At 37.6% G+C, this 18317-nt stretch overlaps 1 protein-coding gene across 2 annotated transcripts in view; it reads right to left on the bottom strand.

Moving 5' to 3' along the window:
- LOC128505403 (homeobox protein PKNOX2-like) overlaps positions 1-16730 on the bottom strand; it is an 85357-nt gene extending 68627 nt beyond the window's left edge. The window contains exons 1-2 of one of the 2 annotated variants that reach the window (XM_053475791.1): positions 16631-16730; positions 158-238 (exon numbers count right to left, since the gene is read on the bottom strand). The gene's annotated coding sequence lies outside the window, so the exon portion shown is untranslated. Of the gene's footprint in view, positions 1-157; positions 239-503; positions 597-16630 lie in introns of those variants that run through there. The other variant, XM_053475788.1, reaches the window with a different exon arrangement.
- Between the last annotated feature and the right edge of the window lie 1587 nt (positions 16731-18317).

Raw genomic sequence — 18317 nt, 5'->3', positions numbered from 1 at the left:
ACTGCAAACAATTTAACTGTGGACTAAATATGGTTTCAAGTGTCGTTTAACAGATTTTATCTCGATGTATCGGCTGGATTGCATAGAACAAATGTATGGTGTGTAAGGAGACACCACAAGGAAGAAATAGAAGAAAAATGTTACTAAACAAACTTACAGTTATTTTGTCCTCGGCATTAGAGCATTGAATTGTTCCTGTGAGCTCTGCCTGGTACACACGAGTCCAATCTCTGATAGTCTGCAACAAAGACAGAGAGAGAGGAAGCGTAAAGCATAAAACTGACCCAATCATCTTGACTGATTATTATTTTAAGGTACATTTTTAATTATGTTGAATGATCTTGAGATTATTAGGGGAAAAATACACAACTGCATCTGACAGCACAAAAGTGAAATCTGTAGGTAAGGGTATAATGATGTATAAGGGTTCAATAGGGACTATATGTGGGAGGCACAGATGGACACGGTGATGGAATGAAAGAATTTCATGTAAACCTCCCCACCACTTCATGGAGGCTAGAAGCTTTGTAGAGAAACCTCCTCGAGTTTCCTTCAAACGACAAAGAAAACATTTTAGTGCTGGCTAATCTCTCCTGCAGCCTCCCTCCCTGAGACACCGAGCTTCCAAATGGCCAGTGTGGCCTACCGGCCCCTTGCCCACCTCTATTTCCCCCCTGAGATGTTGCTCAACTTCCCGTTGACGTCAAAGTGAATTAAGGCAAAGGAGTGCACAGCGGCTCCCCCCGGGGGCAGGAGGGGCAATCACTACCCTCAGAGGAAGCATTAGCATTCCTGCTGAAACAGACACACACATCTGCCCACACAGGCAGCCAGAGCACTGGGCCCCTCCACAAACAACCAGGCCCTTTACATCCTTACACACACACACACACACACACACACACACACAAACACACACACACACACACCTTTAAGCAGATATGCATATGCAAACACACAGGGCACCATGCAGAATGATTGTCAGACCCACATATGGGGTGGGGGGGGGGGAAATGAAGATTAAATGCACGGTTATTCGATTCAATTCAATTACATTTTATTCATATAGCTCTTTTAACGATGGTCATTGTCGCAAAGTAGTTCTAGAGAATCAAAAGAAAATGATAGAAAATGTGTATGAAATGTTATGATGTTTCAGGTCTTTTCAAATGCAGAAAGATCTACTTTATTTCAAACATTGTTTCTAATACTCAGTACTCCCATATTCCCAGTACAACCATAGAACACAAGATTTTCCTCTTATTTTCACTGTGACTCAGAAGAGCACAAATTCTGTCCACTCCCTTCGTGTCTTTCTATGCTGAGGTTTCTTTCTCCAGAAATGAAACTTTGTTGTTTCACTGGTGTTTCCAATCACAGAAAAGAATATAAGGTATTATAGGATAATGATTTCTTTCAGTGCCAAACTGTTCTATCACGGTGCATGCTGTTGGTTGTTACACAATGCCTGAGATACCAAATCCAAAAAAATCTCCTGTTCGACCATCAAAAAAGCCATGGACTAGTGAACATGGTTATTTCCCACAATGCCGCGCCAACAATAGCCCCCGAGCTGTTCAAAGGCTGTGACAACAACAGCTGTTGCCAAGGTTTTCAGCTTCCTGTTACCATGACAATAGCAAAATGATTCATAACACGCTAACATCTCTTTTCTAATAAAGTCAGTAGCATTGTTGTAGCATAATTAGAAATACATGATATAAAGGCACCTTGTATTTCTCCAGGGGAAGATTGGAATGCCTGATTTATTTTTGCCGGACCGCCGAGCAGCCTGTCTGGAAAAGGCTTTTTTGCTCATTGACTGACTGCTTGAATGATTTCCATAGTTAATACATACATACAGGACATATAAACACTTTACAATCAACTTCCAAAAATCTCACTTTCTCCACTAAATCTCCTGTGCTGGGATTGACTAGTCCTACTCAAAGTCAAGTCAAGTCAAGTCACTTTTATTGTCACATGACGTTACTGGTACACTGGTATAGTACATGTGAGTGAAATTCTTATGTGCAAGCTACACAAGCAATAGTGGTGTAGTATAAAAAATAATAATAAATAAATAAATATATATATATATATATATATATATATATATATATATATATATATATATATATATATTAATTATTATTTTTTTAAGAATACTTGCACAATATTTATACTACTGTATTATTCATATGTATATTTATTCTTATAATTGTACACCACTATTGCTTGTGTATATATATATATATATATATATATATATATATATATATATATATATATATATATATATATATATAATTTTTTTTTTATAAAATTTATATATAAACAATGAAAAATCCAAATGGTGAAAATAAAAAACATTTCCAGCACAAGAAATTTTTAGACAACTGGTAAAAAAAATGTGTCTCCAATGGTTTTCAGTTCCAAATGATTAACTAAATAAACGATAACTGCAAACTTTAGTGGCGGCATGCTGGCTTAATGGTTAGCACTGTCGGCTTGCACCTCCAGGTTCCGGGTTTAGTTCCAGCACCAGGTCTGTTTGCATGAAATAGTAACCTTGCAATAATATGTTTCTAGTTCACATATAGAATTAAAATTGAACGTTATAATAATAATAAAAGTGGCAGCATAGTGGTTAGCACGATTCCTGCCTCGGGTCTGAGTTTGGATGGTCTCCCTGTGCTTGGTGGGTTTCTTTTGGGCACTCTAGTTTCCTCCCACAGTCCAAATGCACATAGATTAGGCTAACTGGTGTTCCCAAATTGCTCATAGTGTGTGAACGCTACAATGAGTTCGCACTCCGGGCTGGTTTGTGCCCTAGGACTCCTGGGCATAGGCTCCCTGCGACCCTGTATACAGGATAAAGTGGTATAGTGTAGATGACGAGTTAGTGAAAACTATAGTTTAGTTTTACTCCAAACACATGTCCTCTGTAAATTTAGAATGGCTAAAAAACGATTGCCTGCAAATTTGCTACACACAGCATAAAGGATGTAGTCGGTTGAAGTGGGAGGTTGTCATTTGCTGGTCTAATACAGTAAATGCATCACATTCAGTCTCATGCAAAAGTTTATGCAAAAGTTTTCCTAGTTAAATCTGAGAAATCGTGTTTGATTAAATACAATCTAAAAAGAGCAAAGCAAATCAAAACATTTACTTTAGGTTCACAAAAAACTATGCAAAAGTTTTGCATACTGTAGTTTACTAATAAATCCAATTAATTATTAATGAATAAATAGTCATACATATTGTATGTATACATTTTAATTCGATTTTTAGTACAGTATTAGTACTTTGCAAACGAATGGCATCTTATACAGTACCTCAACGAGAGGCCTAGGAACCTGATGGCCTGTATGGTTTAAAGCTTCCCAATACCTGCATCTTTAAAAAGCAGCAGACTGGAATTGCAAAGCAAAAGCAGCTGAAAAAACTTCCTCATTAATTTATTGACTAGTGTTGAATAATATATTAAGATATTTCGAATCAATCTTTAATTAGTAAGCTATGTATGACCTGTTCATTAATATTTAACTACTGAACCTTAAATCAAAGCATTACAGAAAATATACCAAACTAGCAGGGACGTGATGTGGGAATGGGATTAAAACTATCAAGATTATATAATGTCAATTATAAAAAGTTCTAACAAATTAACAAAAGAAAGGCAATCGGCTAATACCTACATATATTAGTGTTTAGATGTTAGTGGTAATGATGTCTATTGAACCCACTCTCTTTAAACTGGGTTTAAGTAACCCATATGGTCACAGAAGTTAAGTGAGGCACAAGCCAGACAATTTAAGGAAAGGAAGGCAGAATTCCTGGGATTTAGAGGGGGATTTGGAGCACAATAGCAGGTATTCCCACTAGTGTAACGGGATCTGACTTGGCGTCATGAAGGGTTTAAACTTCACATTAAACCAGGGGGGCAGCTGACACATGCAGCTGCACTAGACACAACACAAGGCACATAAACCAAAACACACACACACACACACAGTGTGCCTGTAGCAGTACAAGCAAACTGTATTTTATCAGTATAGTCTCTACAGACAAAGCATTATTCTGTTATTATATATATAACACCAGTAAATCCTGGATAGCTTGTTCAAGGGTTGTCTACCTTAGAAAACCCAAATCCAAACAGGAAATGTACCTTATAGCTAAAAGCGTCTCAAAGCAAAGCAGCAAGGCTGTGAAATCAAGCTGCTGTCTGAAATACTGTATATAGTCTAACAAGTTTAATTGAATGCATATTTTTCAAAATGAAAAAGATTTATATTTAAAGGTTATATCAGTATGTAAGCCTTAATATATTAAGGCTATATTAAAAAAAATTAGCCAAGTTTTGGAAGCTCCCTGATGAAAGTAGTTGAGAGAAAGCCAAAAATCTGCAAAGTTATCAACCAGGCAACTATGAAGATTCTAAAATATAAGACATTCCCTGACTTTCTCAACTCGACTACATTACAGCTTAATGCCATGTGTTATATCTGTCACATCAGTTCTAATTAATTTATTTAAAGAAAAACTTCCTATACTGTGCCATTAAATAATTCCGGCTATGAAGCTGATTAATATATGTAACTCTAGCCACTATTTCCTAGGCTACAGTATGGACTAAACTCTTGGCCAGTAAAAACAAGAGATGGGCTGTCGGGTTTCTTTGTGCCAAATCTAGAGAGACTAAAACAGGATGCAGTGAAGCCCATCTCTCTCGTGTATGTAATCCCCAACAGAGAGCTCATATGCTCTTTTACTTCCCCAGGCAGAGGAGTGTTCTGGCCCCTGGCCCAGTCTCCCCGATCCCTGCTGCTTTCCCAGCTTCCTGTCCTGGGACTGTAGGAATGAGAGCAGGCATGTGGGAGAGAAAGAGCTTCTGAGCTTTCATCAGGTTCTCTCTCATTCCAGCAGCTTCTTACAGCCCACACACACCAAATCTGACACATAGACATGGAAACATGTATGCATACACATAATCTAAACACATTTCCGTAGGTATTCATAAACATGAAGTATGTGAACACACACATGCACACAAAAATGTCATACATCACTGATGCACATTTGTGTGAAAGCTATCAAACTCGAATGGGCATTTAAACATTATTAGTTAAAATACCTTTGTATATGAATGTATTAGTGTGTGGATTTAGAATTAGTTTTTAGGTTATATTCCGCCCCTTGATGCACAACTGTCATATTTAGAAGATGGCATCTCCTGTTTTAATTCTATGTGTTTTTGTGCAAAATCATTATAAACATTATCTGATTAAAGTGGTTCTTAGTATTAGGTAAATACAACCCCAGAAAGACAACATGTAACTTTTTTCACCATGCAATTATTTATTTAACAAAATGAAGCCAAAAAGAAGAAGAAAAAAAAAACTTGGATTTAAGATTTAAGAAAGTAAGTTGCTACCAGGTGCTGCTAATCATCAGCCGTTAATTAATTGATCATGAGCAGGTGTGCAAACCTCTTTAAAAGTAGACATTTTGGCAGTTTTCTGGTCTGGAGCATTAGGGTGTGTGTTAAGCAATGGTCGTAGACTTTTAGGCTTTAAAACTGTTTAAAAACCATTTACAAACAGTTTAGAGTTCAATGTTTTAAGGTTGAGACAGATTATTAAGTGGAAAGCATTCAAGACAGTTGCCCTCTCAAAAGACAACCCAGAACCTTCACCTAAAGGTCAGACATACATGCTTGTAGTAATATAAAAAAAATACAGGCCTCAGTGAGTATGTGAAATGTTAACGAACATGAACGCACAATTAGAAGAAGACTGAACAAGTACAGTACAGTACATTTTAGTTGAAAGGGTTTTCTGGAGAAAGGCTCTTCTCTCTAAAAGATCATGGAAGCATTTCACACAACTGCATCTGACCAATGCACAAGGCTTCTCAGACATTTTCCTAAGGACAAATAAGACCAAATTGGAATTGTTTGGCCTTATTGCCCAGCACCATTTGAAGAAAACCAAAAAGCATTTCAGCAAAAACATCTCATACCTATTGTCAAGCATGGCAGTGGAGAGGTGATAAGTTTGGCTTATTTTGCAGTCACTAGACCTAGACACCTTGCAGTCATTGAGTTGACCATGAACTATAAATTATAGCATTCTAGAGGCAAATGTGAGGCCATTGCTAAGGCTAAAGCTTGGTCAAAATTGTTTCATGCAACAGGACAAGTATCCAAAGCACACCAGTATGACTATATCAGAATAAAATGAAATACTGTGGTGGACCTTAAACCTCAATGAACTGAAGCAATGATGTCAAGAGGGCCAAAATTCCTTTAAGATGATGTATGAGACTGATAGTCATACAAGAAACGATTACTTCAAGTTTTTGAAGTACAGTACTTACTAAAAGTTGGATCTACAAGGTATTGGATCACAGGGTACTTATTATTGCCCACATTTGTGTGTGTGTGTGTGTATGTGTGTGTGTGTGTGGTTGGTTGTTGGGGTTTTTTTTTTTTTAGTTTTTTTTTTTTTTTGCTTCATTTTGTTAAATTAATAATAGCACAGTGAAGTTATGTTATTGTTCATCTGAAGTTATATTTGCCTAATACTGATACATGCTATGATCAGATTTTTTTTGAACATGACTGTATGTTTAAAAAAATGTTTAATAAACCAACAGTTTTTAAAATTAATACCAATTATAAAGGACTTAAATTTTTATTATTTACTGTGATACAGTGCTAAATATAAAACCGTTGTGACATGTTTAAAACTTTTAATTAGTTTTAGTAGTGGCCTGAGATTTTTCAGAATCATGAGATAATCATGCCATCCACACTGTAAACTTATTTTGTACTGGGTATAAAAAGCTCTGCCAATCAGAAAAGCTGCTTCTATAAGACAAGACAGGTTGGCTTTGTCAGTATTAATTCTTTGTTTAAAATTATGTTTTCTACATTAGCTTGTTGGTTAGCTTGCTAATTTACTCTAATTTGTATTAGAGAATCGTCTGATGAAACTCATAAGCAAATGCGAATTGCTTTGTTGTCAGATTGTTAGAGAATAAAACCTTATATTGTAATTATCAAAAAGAGTGTGTAGACTCCAGTCGCTCCACAGGACTATTGTATTCTCATGGTATGACGCAGTTGATGGAGTCAGTTTCAGACCTTTCACCAGTGCCATAATATGAATGCTTACCTTGTACATGTCTCTGCATTTTCTCCATCTGAGCTAATTGCTGCGTGGGAGTTCACTTTCTCACATTTATGCCAGCAATAAATGGTTTCGTTAATTTGTCCCTTTGGCGAGTTATTCCATTTTAGTAGCGCATAATCATAGCGTTACTTGACAACAAATAACAGTGTCAAGGTATTATTGGCAATATTATTACTGTTTTTTTTATATTTTTGGTGTCATTTGGAACAATCATAAAGAAATACAGTACCTATTAGATATAATGTACATTTGCTCCAAATGATTAGGGATCAAATATCTGGAGTATATAAGTGTTTTTTTATACACTGTCTTTTTCATACATATGTATAATTTATCAGCTTAATTACGAGAAAGCAAACAAAGTCAAGAAAAACACAAGATTGATGTCTGTGAAGTGCTTGCTCACTGAAGAATTAGATAATGCTAATTTGATAAAAGACAAAAAAAATGCCAGGATAATTAATAAGGGAGTGTAGTAATGAGGGAATGTGGGGACATATTGGCTTAGAGGTTAGCACTGTCGCCTTGCATTTTCAGGTTCCGGGTTCGTGGTGGGTTTTCTCACATAATCCAAAGATATGCAGGTTAGGTTTAATCGATGTTCCCAAATAGCCCATAGTGTATAAATCTGAGTGTGTATGTGTGTGCCCTGTGATGGATTGGCACCCTGTCCAGGGTATACCTTGCCTCATGCCCTAATTTTCCTGGGATAGGCTCCAGGCCCCCTGTGACCGTGTGTATTGAATGTAACAGATTGCTTGTGTTCATGTACTTATATTCTGTAAATTCTTTACTCTGACTAAGGTCATGAAAGCGATCAAGTTCAGTTTCATGAGAAATAAAAACCCCAAAAAAGTGTGCGGGATTGGTCAGAATTCCTTGAGGAACAGTCAATGGTTGGATTTACAACTTTAGGGTAATACTGTCAGTTTTGTAGTCTCATATATTAGTAACTTGTTGCTTTCGTTGCTAAGTCCTACAGTACAGTACAGTATGTGCACTGTATCTGTTGTCTCAGTGGGAGTCCTCTGTTACATTAGAACAGTGGTTATTTATGTGTAACCTATTATCATATTAAAAAAAAACCTTCTCTGCAAATATGTGATCTTCATGGTCTGCATTCGTACTGTTTCTTGTTAATTAAAAGGTACAACCTACCAAATTATATTAATAAAATGACAGTTAAGATTAGAATTAAATCAAAAAACAATAACTGACAGTTTTTGAAAGGATTCATTCATTATATTACTTATACATGCAGTATTTTGCCATTTTCCCACACTAATAATGAATACCACGACAATTTAAATACTTCTAATGTATAAAGAAAAAATGTAGAATGTAAAAAATATGTAAGTTTGTTATATTAATGCAATTGTCTGTTTTTCTAAAAGGTTGCATACTGTAGTATTTTACAGATTATCTACATCAATTTACCACCTGGTGAATTACCGTAAAATAATAGTCATTGTCAGTTTTTCCAGAAGGTTAATCACTGTGATATTTTTTTTACGGTTTATCTCTGTCAATTTTCCACATGGTAAATTACTGTAATTTAGAGATTTTATACCGGCACTCCTGCTGCCATTCTTTTGACTATTTTCATTTACCAGGTTTAGTATATAATGCACTATATGCTTAAAAATTCACTATTTAGGATTTAGCCACAGAAAAAGACTCCAGTCTGTGCAAATTGCTAAGCTGTAAAAATTTGGATGGTATTTGACCAGCGAAATTCTGACAGCTATAACGGATATGCACATAAACACAGACACATGCGCTTTATATCCAGGCATAGCCAATGACACCAACCCACACACTGAAACACAGAAACACACACTTACAGTGTCAACACATAAACACCATAAACACACACGAAGAAACAAAGAGACACACGTAGAGTTGCACACAAACATACTTTGGTAAAGTTGGACAAATCCAGGAACAGCCAAATACCTTTTGACTGAGATACACTCACTTTCCACTTTATTAGGAATGCCTGTATGTCTGTTTATTTTTTTTATTTTTTTTATACAGGTTCAAAAACATCCAGTGTCTGGCAGGTCTCTGAGCAGAAATTACATTAACTCTTTACAACTGTGGTTAAGGTTAACCGAGCTCTTGACCTGTACGTGCCTGATTATATACAATGTGCTGCCTGCTTGCATGATTGGATAATTGCATAAAAGTGCAGATGTTTCTAATAAAATGGACAGGGAGTGTATATGCATGCAAAAAAATTTAAATGGGGGTAAAGTAAGTTATCCGAAAAGTGTTTTATTTCTAAATGAGGAAACAGCCATTACAGTTGTACCAGACTTGATGTATCCATCTAAAGAAAAGTATGAAATATGGCAGCTCTCCTCCGGTTCAGAGGAACAGTGAGGAATTCCCCTGCAGTATTTCAATCCAGATTGACCTTTCACCCTGTTTTTCCGGCCTTTTTTCAAAGCAGAAAGGAAAAGGTTAACTCTTTCCTCATTCGCTCAGCCCAGCTGTGTTTTTGGCTGCAAATACTGAAAGGCGGGATGCGAGATGTGATTGAGTGTATTAAATGTCCAGTGCTGTTTATAAATACCTCTGAAGAGCGGTGCTAACGCTGTTTCAGAAACCCCTCAGCACCACTCCACTCCTCAGAAGGCAGGTGCAAGCCTTTTACAGCATTCCTGCCACCTATCCGTCCCCAGCCAATATCCGTCCCCTTTTTTTTCCAGCCCCACTGAAGTAAGATGACCTGGGCCAACACCAAGACTTTGCTGGCGCGCCTGGCACACGGAGGCTGGCAGAGAGGTCTCTTGTCCTCCTTTTTTTTCGGTCTCAGTGTCATGCTACCCTGGCCATGGCTGTGGGCCATGTCCACATTTACTCCAAGCTGTGTGCCTGCAGCTGTTTATTTTTCACTTTTAGCCCCCGAGTTGTCATCAGAGCCGTGTGAAGGGCAGCATTATAGATCTATACTTGAGATCATGGGAATGTTTTTTAGACTACCATGGGCATTGAATGCCTAGTGGTCGGTTGGTTCTCACATTGAATACGGCCAAGAATGCTCTGTTAGTTACTGCTGATTGTTAGCTAATGACGCTGATGATAAAGGGATGCATTTTAAAATTCTTGAATCCAAATTTTATCAGAATGAAAACATCAGTTTGCAAGAAAACATTTAGCAAATTAGTAAAAATGGTCACCGCATTTACGGTATGGAGGATATAGGTTATAATATTCAGTATACAACTTTACAGTACACACAGACACACACACACACTCACACAAAAGGGTCAATAAATAGCAGGTTCTTATTCTGCAATCGAAAACGTTAATATATATTTGGCAAAAATTTGTGCGGCCTCGTTTGGAATGTTAACATACACAGATATGTGTGTGTGCATGAGTGCAACCAGTATGCAGTGTTTCTATCTGACTAGGCCAAGCTTTAAACTACAGATTCCGTCTCCTTATCAGATTACACCAGTCACCGTGGTCATGGAGAAGCTGCTATCCATCCGGCCTGTAATTAGTTCTGATGGAAACAAATAACACCTGGACGACTGTCAAAACGTGTTTCATGATAGCATTAAAGCAGAATCAAAATGGTGATAATATTTTATGAATACAAGAAGGCTTCTATAACAAAAGCCCCAGGACATGCTGCGTGCCAATCCGCAGTGTTATTCTTGAAAGTAAAGAAACACCTCGATGCCTTGAGGCAGAAATTGTTTTGAAAACCGAAAGTATGTTTTGGAGGCTTCAAATACAACAACTTAAAAAAAAAGAGAGAGCCAAAATTAGATTATTCATATTATTATGTCCACATATTGAACACTAGGTTTTTTGTTTCCATCTAAAAACTGGTCTGTATTTTCTTTCTTTACAGGCATGCATACAGAATATTTTCCTGTAATCTTATTTATTTATTAATTTTTAAGTTATATATGGAAATACTGTACTGAATGATTTTGTACATAATTATGCAGACATGATAAACATATATATACAGCATATAATATGGCGCCAAAGACTTTTGCACAGTACTGTATATAATATCCATAGTTCATGCGGAAGGTTTTGAATTTTATCCTCCTCCAAGTTTTCCAGGCAGGAATGAACAACAAACCAGAACAAAGTTTCCAGAACCACAAAAATAAGCAAGAAAAAGTTAAGGCTCGGCGAGGAGTAAGGTAAACGGATTCACATCATTTACTATCTGCTTATAAACCACCAGCTTGGAGGTTATTCGTGCTAAATCTGTCAACGGTTTTTGCAAAGTCTGGCACAAGGAATCCCTGGCACGAGTTCTAAAGTAAAGCGGAGTCGGATTTTTCAGACGCTGAACTTTGCGCATGCTGTAAATCACGCATTATGTTGAAGCCAGTGGAAAGCCATGAGCTTTACGGTCTCCCTGGGATGAGGCCGCGCTGATGCTTTATATCAGAGGGATAAAGTATTTGGCGTATAACAGGCTAGTAAAACAGGGAAAAACACACCACTTAGCAAATAAAATGCACATCCATTTATTTGAACCGAAGGTAACAGTGCTCTTAAAGTAAGTGATTGGGAGCTCATTCAAGAGTCACTTATGTTCCATGTAAGAAAAAAAAAAGACATGCCAGTACATTAACACAGGAGAGAATTCTATCCATGCTGTTAAGTGATGGTGCCTCGGAGTAACGCTATTATGAGGAGGTTTTCAAGGCATACAACTAGCAATCAATGCCTTTAAATGGCCCTGCAGTTGAAAAAAAAAAAAGACGGTTGAGATGTCTGGACTTCTTACAGAGAACAACAAAAGATTCTCAGACAGAAGATCTGCAGGGGAGGAAAAAGACAGATACAACAAAATGTGCAAGGGCCGACTAAAACCAGGCGCTCCAAATCAATGGCAGTCTGTGTCCGACCACTCAGGGTGGCGAAACGGGAAGTGTGAAACCGAGAAAAACAAGGCTTTCTCAAAGAATGTTATTCCAGCAGGGCCTAAGAGCGATGGCACTCTTACTCAAGATGGGTTTTACAGTAATAGATGGGAATTCAGGGCAGCTCAAACAAAAGCCAGCTTCCTGAGAACTGGCTTCCTAAGAAGCAGCAGAAAAGATTCCCAAGACATTATCTTAAAAAAAAAAAAAAAAGGCGAGAAAACCAATAGACAAATCCTAAAGTCTCTCTTCTGTCTGAGTCCATATTGCACAAATGTAAGGAATGTATAGAATATATGAGAACAGCTCTCTACACATTCTGAGCAAATATAACTATATCCCTCTATTCTCATACTGTACATATTCACACATATAGTTATACATTTTGAGATGAACAAAAAAGGTAAAAAGCTGCTCTCAGCTGGTATTTTCAGCTTTTTGATCTGCAGATGAATTCAGATCAGATATTTCGCCTGCTCAGCAACTGCTTAAAAGTATAATAAATTCAGCACTTTCAGACGAGGCCTGTTTCTCCCAGCTAGGCATTGTTCATTTATTAGGATTAGCAGCATACCACCAGAGATAAGAACAAAGGCGCTATGACGTTTACAGTCTTGTTAGGGTTTTTTAAATTCAGAATTAATAATAAGCCACTGCTAATTTAAATCTGCTTTTGATCCTTATGTGGTAATTATTTCTTACTTCTAAATGAGGTTTTCTTCCATTTGCATGTGGGGAAAAAAGGTAGTAATAACAATCATCGCCATCATCATCATTATCATCATCATAAATTTGTGAACTAGATGATACTCATTTGAATCTCTTTTTTTATTCTCTTGTATCTCTAAACAAAGTAAGTAAAGGTACAGTGTAACAGTAATGCTGTTTATTTCAGCTGTTTAAACAGATTTGCCTTTTTGCTATTGGAATTCATTAAACACATCCAAAATCCTGACAAGCCGCCCTGCTACTGTCTTTCAAAGATGCTATAAATAATATCTTCTCATCATTCTGATGCATGCTCATGGCATAATGTCCTTTCGTCCCTGTGCACACACAAGAGCCTGTGCAAACTCTCTGGCCAGTGATGTGAGCACTATAGGTGATCGTTAAATACCTGCAGTGCTGCTCCACCAGCATAAATCAGGCAAATCTGCCTGCACCTCAAGTTTCCCCTGGGAGGAACTGGACTGTTATGCCAAGCAGCCGAGAGGCTGAGTGGGGAAAGAGGAGAGTGCGGCGAGGTTGTTTGGACATGCAGAAAAAGCAGACTCGTGCTCCTTGGAGAGCGCTTGGGATCAGCGGGGCTTAGTGAATGCGCCTCGCACCCTGCCTTCCTGCATCGGAATCATCTGGATGTGTGTTCTCAGGTACATCCACGTGCAAAGCCTTATATCGACTCACAGAACTCGGCAAAGACCTTGACTGCACAGAACACAGTGTTTAAGAACCTGCCGGCTGATGATTCCTTTTGCTGGATTTTGAAATAAATACTGGAAATTAGAACAAACTACTTTTGTGTGCAAATTGTGTCTATCCAAATATAAAGACTTAAAGTTAGTGAATAAGATCTCATTAAATGATAATTAGCGTTCTATGAAGGAAAACGAAAATCCACCAACACAGGACGTATTTGCGTTCTGCAAAGTACAATTAAACAGGCTAGTCGTATAAAAACCTGGATTATCGGTATAAAATAAAGCAGATTCAAAACAAGAAGAAAAAAAAACCACTAAAGCAAAGCTCAATTTTCGAAATAGCTTTATAGCTGTTTGAATGGCTTCATAATATATGGCATTTCCAATCTGGCTATGTCGCTTATAGATGTAGACCAACTTACTATATTTGTCATTAGTGCAAAAAAATAAATAAATAAAATAAAATAAAATTCTGCAGAACCTTCAGGGATATATCTTTTGCCTGCAATTTGCTTGTTATATACAGGATAGGAATATGCAAATAAAGTTAGACTATTCTGTATCCGCCGTTTTGCCCAAGGGCAGCCAGTCCCATGACACAAATCATCAATTAAGATCACAGTGGGGATCTCAGCATTTAGATTGGCACCACACCGCAACTATCTCCCCCACAAAATATCACAGCCTTCTGATGCCCTAACCATAGAAATACAACACCCAATTATGAGAGGCTCGTGTCTGAGAGGACATGGGGACATATATATACACCCTCTCTCTCTCTCTCTCGCTCTTTCATGGTGAGAAATTCCTTATCCAGCTTTTCTGCGACAGTGAGTGTCAGGAGGCATGGGCTCTTATGGCTCACATGTCAAATGCAGAATGGCATGGGAGAACTTCCCTGGTTATGTGTGCAATGCAGTCCACATGTCAATACCACGGAATTATGCCGTGAGCTTTATTATAGTGGCTTTTAAGATATTTGTTATCCATACCAAGCAGGGGTATTTTCTGACAAATTAAAACACATGGTCTGAAGTTTCATTTACTTCTGATGCAAATAAGGTCAAATCTCAAAAGCAGCTGTTTAACATGTGAATGACAAAGGCTTAATGTTGGAATTATTTCACAGCAAATAAAGTTGCATGTAAACCACTTACTTGACATAACTTTCTAATTTGCAGACATAATGGTATTATCTCGTAGTTTGCTGCTCTGTGTGTGCGTGTATGTGTGTGTGCATGTGCTCATGTGCAGTGCTGTAAGTCTTTATAAAAAATTCCAATTATCCGATTAAATTAGAAGTAAGGCGAATTTCTTAGACGTTTTAAGAACACTAATGAATACCAGTAAATCTTAATTTTAAGTGCATTAATTAAAATTACACCAATTTTTTTGCCATAAACACATTGTCAAGTTTAAATGATATTGTTTCTTTTCTGCCGTAAGAAACACAATTGGCATAAATAACACTTTTTTCCCCTACATATTTATAATATTTATATACACAGTAAAAGAAATGATTGGAAAAAAATACATATGCTAAACTTATAGTTAGTTTTTTATTGTACACCTAGTATAACATACGCTGTTATTTATTAGCATGATTTGACAATACTTACTGTCTACTGCCATGCCAGTAAAAATATTAAATTATTAATCATTATTTGAAGTAGTTTTTTTTATTTTTTTTGTTAGTTTTTTTTTATTACTCTAAAAACTAATTATAGTTCATTTATGTACCTTACATTTCGAAGGTCTTATTTATATAGAAACTTTAGTAATGCACCCTAGATATTAAACTAAAGTAATGTACACTGGAGGATACCATCCCAGCAAGAAAAGGTACAGTTTAGTGTGTTTTTTTCAGTGAAAGTTAATAATTTAGGTTGTAAAAAGTAAAAACATCAGGTTTAAGCACAACAATTGAAAACACTGATATAAGGTCGGAGAAAACACACACCACAAAGTTAACATGCCATGATACAGATACCAAATATATTTAATTCCCAGAACAGAAAAGCATACTATTGAATCTTAAAAACAGCCTATAATAAATATAGAAATAAAAGACTTTTAAATATTTTTTCTTAGTAAAAAGTTGATTTTTTTTTCCTTAATGAAATGTGGTCGAAAAGTGGGTTTTCCACTTTTCATGTTGTTTGTATTTTGTTTTCATCTGCAGCAACAAACAGCAAATTGTTTCAGGGTTAACGCACGAAAAGTAGAAAACACTACGAGCCTACTAAACACTCAGGACACACTAAGAAAACAAACAAACAAACAAACAAAACAGAAAAGGACAGTTAATGTATCTGCTCGGTCATTTCACACAGATATTGTGCGAACACTGTAAAGCAAGCCTGGTGCGATCCTGCGCGTTAAATGCAAACATGCAAACCTGGAAATGTTCCTCTGATCATCTGTGTGTGTTTTTATCAGTTTTACGATAATTCGAGCATTTTACTATTCAAACACGCTATACATAAATAAATAATACTGATACCATAATAATCAGATAAGGCAAATTCTCTATAGAATGTCTAGTACCAGAGCATGCCACCGTGCGAAAAACAGACGCAGCTCTTTCATAGCCATGTAGCTACACTCTCTCTCTCTCTCTCTCTCTCTCTCACACACACACACACACATTATTTTTCAGATCTAACCTCAAACACACACCGAAACACATTTCCCCTCATCCTTCCACATCCTTCGTGAACAAAAATATATATACAAATATTTAAAAAAATAATAACACACACACGAGTCTAACAATTCCAAAGCGCCTCCGATATCACGTCTTCAATCCGCGTCTCTCTTTTCCTCTCTTCCTTCTTCCCTCTATCTCACTCATTCACGCTCTCCTCCCTCCCTCCTTCTCTCTCTCTCGCGCTCTCTCTCTCTCTCTCTCTCTCTCTCTAGCACGCGCGCGCGCTCTGTCACTCTCTCACCCTCTCTCTCTCCCCTGTGCATGGCCCTGTCTGGATGAATAATGTCCTGCCTTTTGTGAGCAGGACTCAGAGAGGGGGGTAAAAGAAGAGGGAGAGAAGCCGGAGTGTTAGCTCCTGCGCGCTCCTGACACTGAAAATGAATGACAGCTTACCTGAATGCCAATCTTCATCAGACTGACACCGGGCTGACAGCACAGCCCATACTCCCCTACACAACTAGTGACGTGGGCCATGTCAGACCCCGCCCCCCGCCCCCCATCTCCCCCTTCTCTCTCCTCTTCTACACCTCCGTCCGCTCCTGGCTTTCTGTCTCTCAGTGGCCGCGCACAGGAAGCCACGCAGCGCCGGGCGGGAGGAGCGCCTCTGCGGGGAGAAGTGCGGAGTCCGCGGGCCCCCTGTCGGTACACACCGATATCTGACACTGATGACTGCTATCAACCTCTCAGTAATGCTTTAGGTGGAAAACATTTGTGCTCACCCTCTAGCAGAGGCAGTCCATTCTGTTATTTCAGCTACTGTGCGCCTCTGAATTATTCAAGATCAGTAACGCCTTTTCGTCGAGGGAGACCTGGAGGAAGTTTTGAAAGCCCTGTAACAGTCAATCTCAAAGTGACATCCAGCAGCCATACTTTGACAATATTTATTCATTTATTTCTTTATTTTTTTATTAAAAACTTATGGCCAAATGTTTTTGGCCAAACCTGCAGTATCCAAATACTGTACATATACTTCATTATGGAGTTGTTTCCCTTTTTTGATGGTAAAAACTGTCTCACTTTGTAAATATTCATACACATTAATATTTCTATCAGATAAAGAAGAAACACTTTTGCTGCATACAGTTTTGTGCCCTTTTATGTAGTGTCTGTAACTTTTCTGAATTCAGATCTTTCAATGATCTTGTTATACCAATTTAAGCAACACTTAAAAAATATAAAATTAAATACTTTTTGGAGCACATATAAAATCATCTCTCCAAAGGAGCTGAGATTAGCAACTTGAACTATTTAGAAAAGCAAGATCGGACTCTTACATGTTGCATAAACTTAAGAAGTAGCTTCTTGGCACACACATTTTCTTTATGATATGTGCTACATAAAAAAATAAAATCAGTACCAATACTATGAGAGCATTTATGAGGTCAGACACTTCTTTATTTTTCTACCCATCCAGAGGCATCTGGAGATTGTGCCAGCTTCAGTAGACAACAGCCAACCCTGCGAGGATCCTGAGGCATCCAGAGAAGGACCAGTTCCAGCTGGATTCTGCTTCATGATGGTTTGGAGCTACACATGCTGCTCCTGTGCTCCCAGTGATCCAGACCCCATCTGCCCTCTGAACCGGCTGACTTATCCCTGTGCTGAACTGGACTTCATGTTAATTTAAATAACTTCAGCTGCATAACACACATGATGTTATAGAATAGGGGGTAAGGTCAGGGCTCTGTTAAAGTTCTTCTACACCGAACTCATCAAACCATGTGTTTATAGTCTTTGCTTTGTGCACTGGGGACAGTCATGCTGGAATATAGAAGGGCCTTCCCCAAACTTTTGCCACAAAGTTGAAAGCATAGAATTGTCCAAGATGTCTTCCTATGCTAAAGTATATTAAATAACTATAAGTTTGCCCCTCAGATAAAAAGCTTGATTGAAACACCTGAATTCAATAAATAACAAGTTTGGAGAAATACGTCTGCCCATACACGTAGTGTACGTTAAAATGAAGTTTCTCAAGTCATCAAGTTCATTATATAGCTCTATTTTACCAACGGTAAGGTGTAAGGTGGTGGTTCAACATTCATCATTGTTGCCTCACACCTTCAGAACTGGTGTCTTCTCC

This window comes from Clarias gariepinus, chromosome 17 (genome assembly GCF_024256425.1).
Source record: "Clarias gariepinus isolate MV-2021 ecotype Netherlands chromosome 17, CGAR_prim_01v2, whole genome shotgun sequence".
Taxonomy (NCBI): domain Eukaryota; kingdom Metazoa; phylum Chordata; class Actinopteri; order Siluriformes; family Clariidae; genus Clarias; species Clarias gariepinus.
The sequence above is the reverse complement of the archived record's forward strand: the minus strand, read 5'-3'. Positions and strand labels throughout refer to the sequence as shown.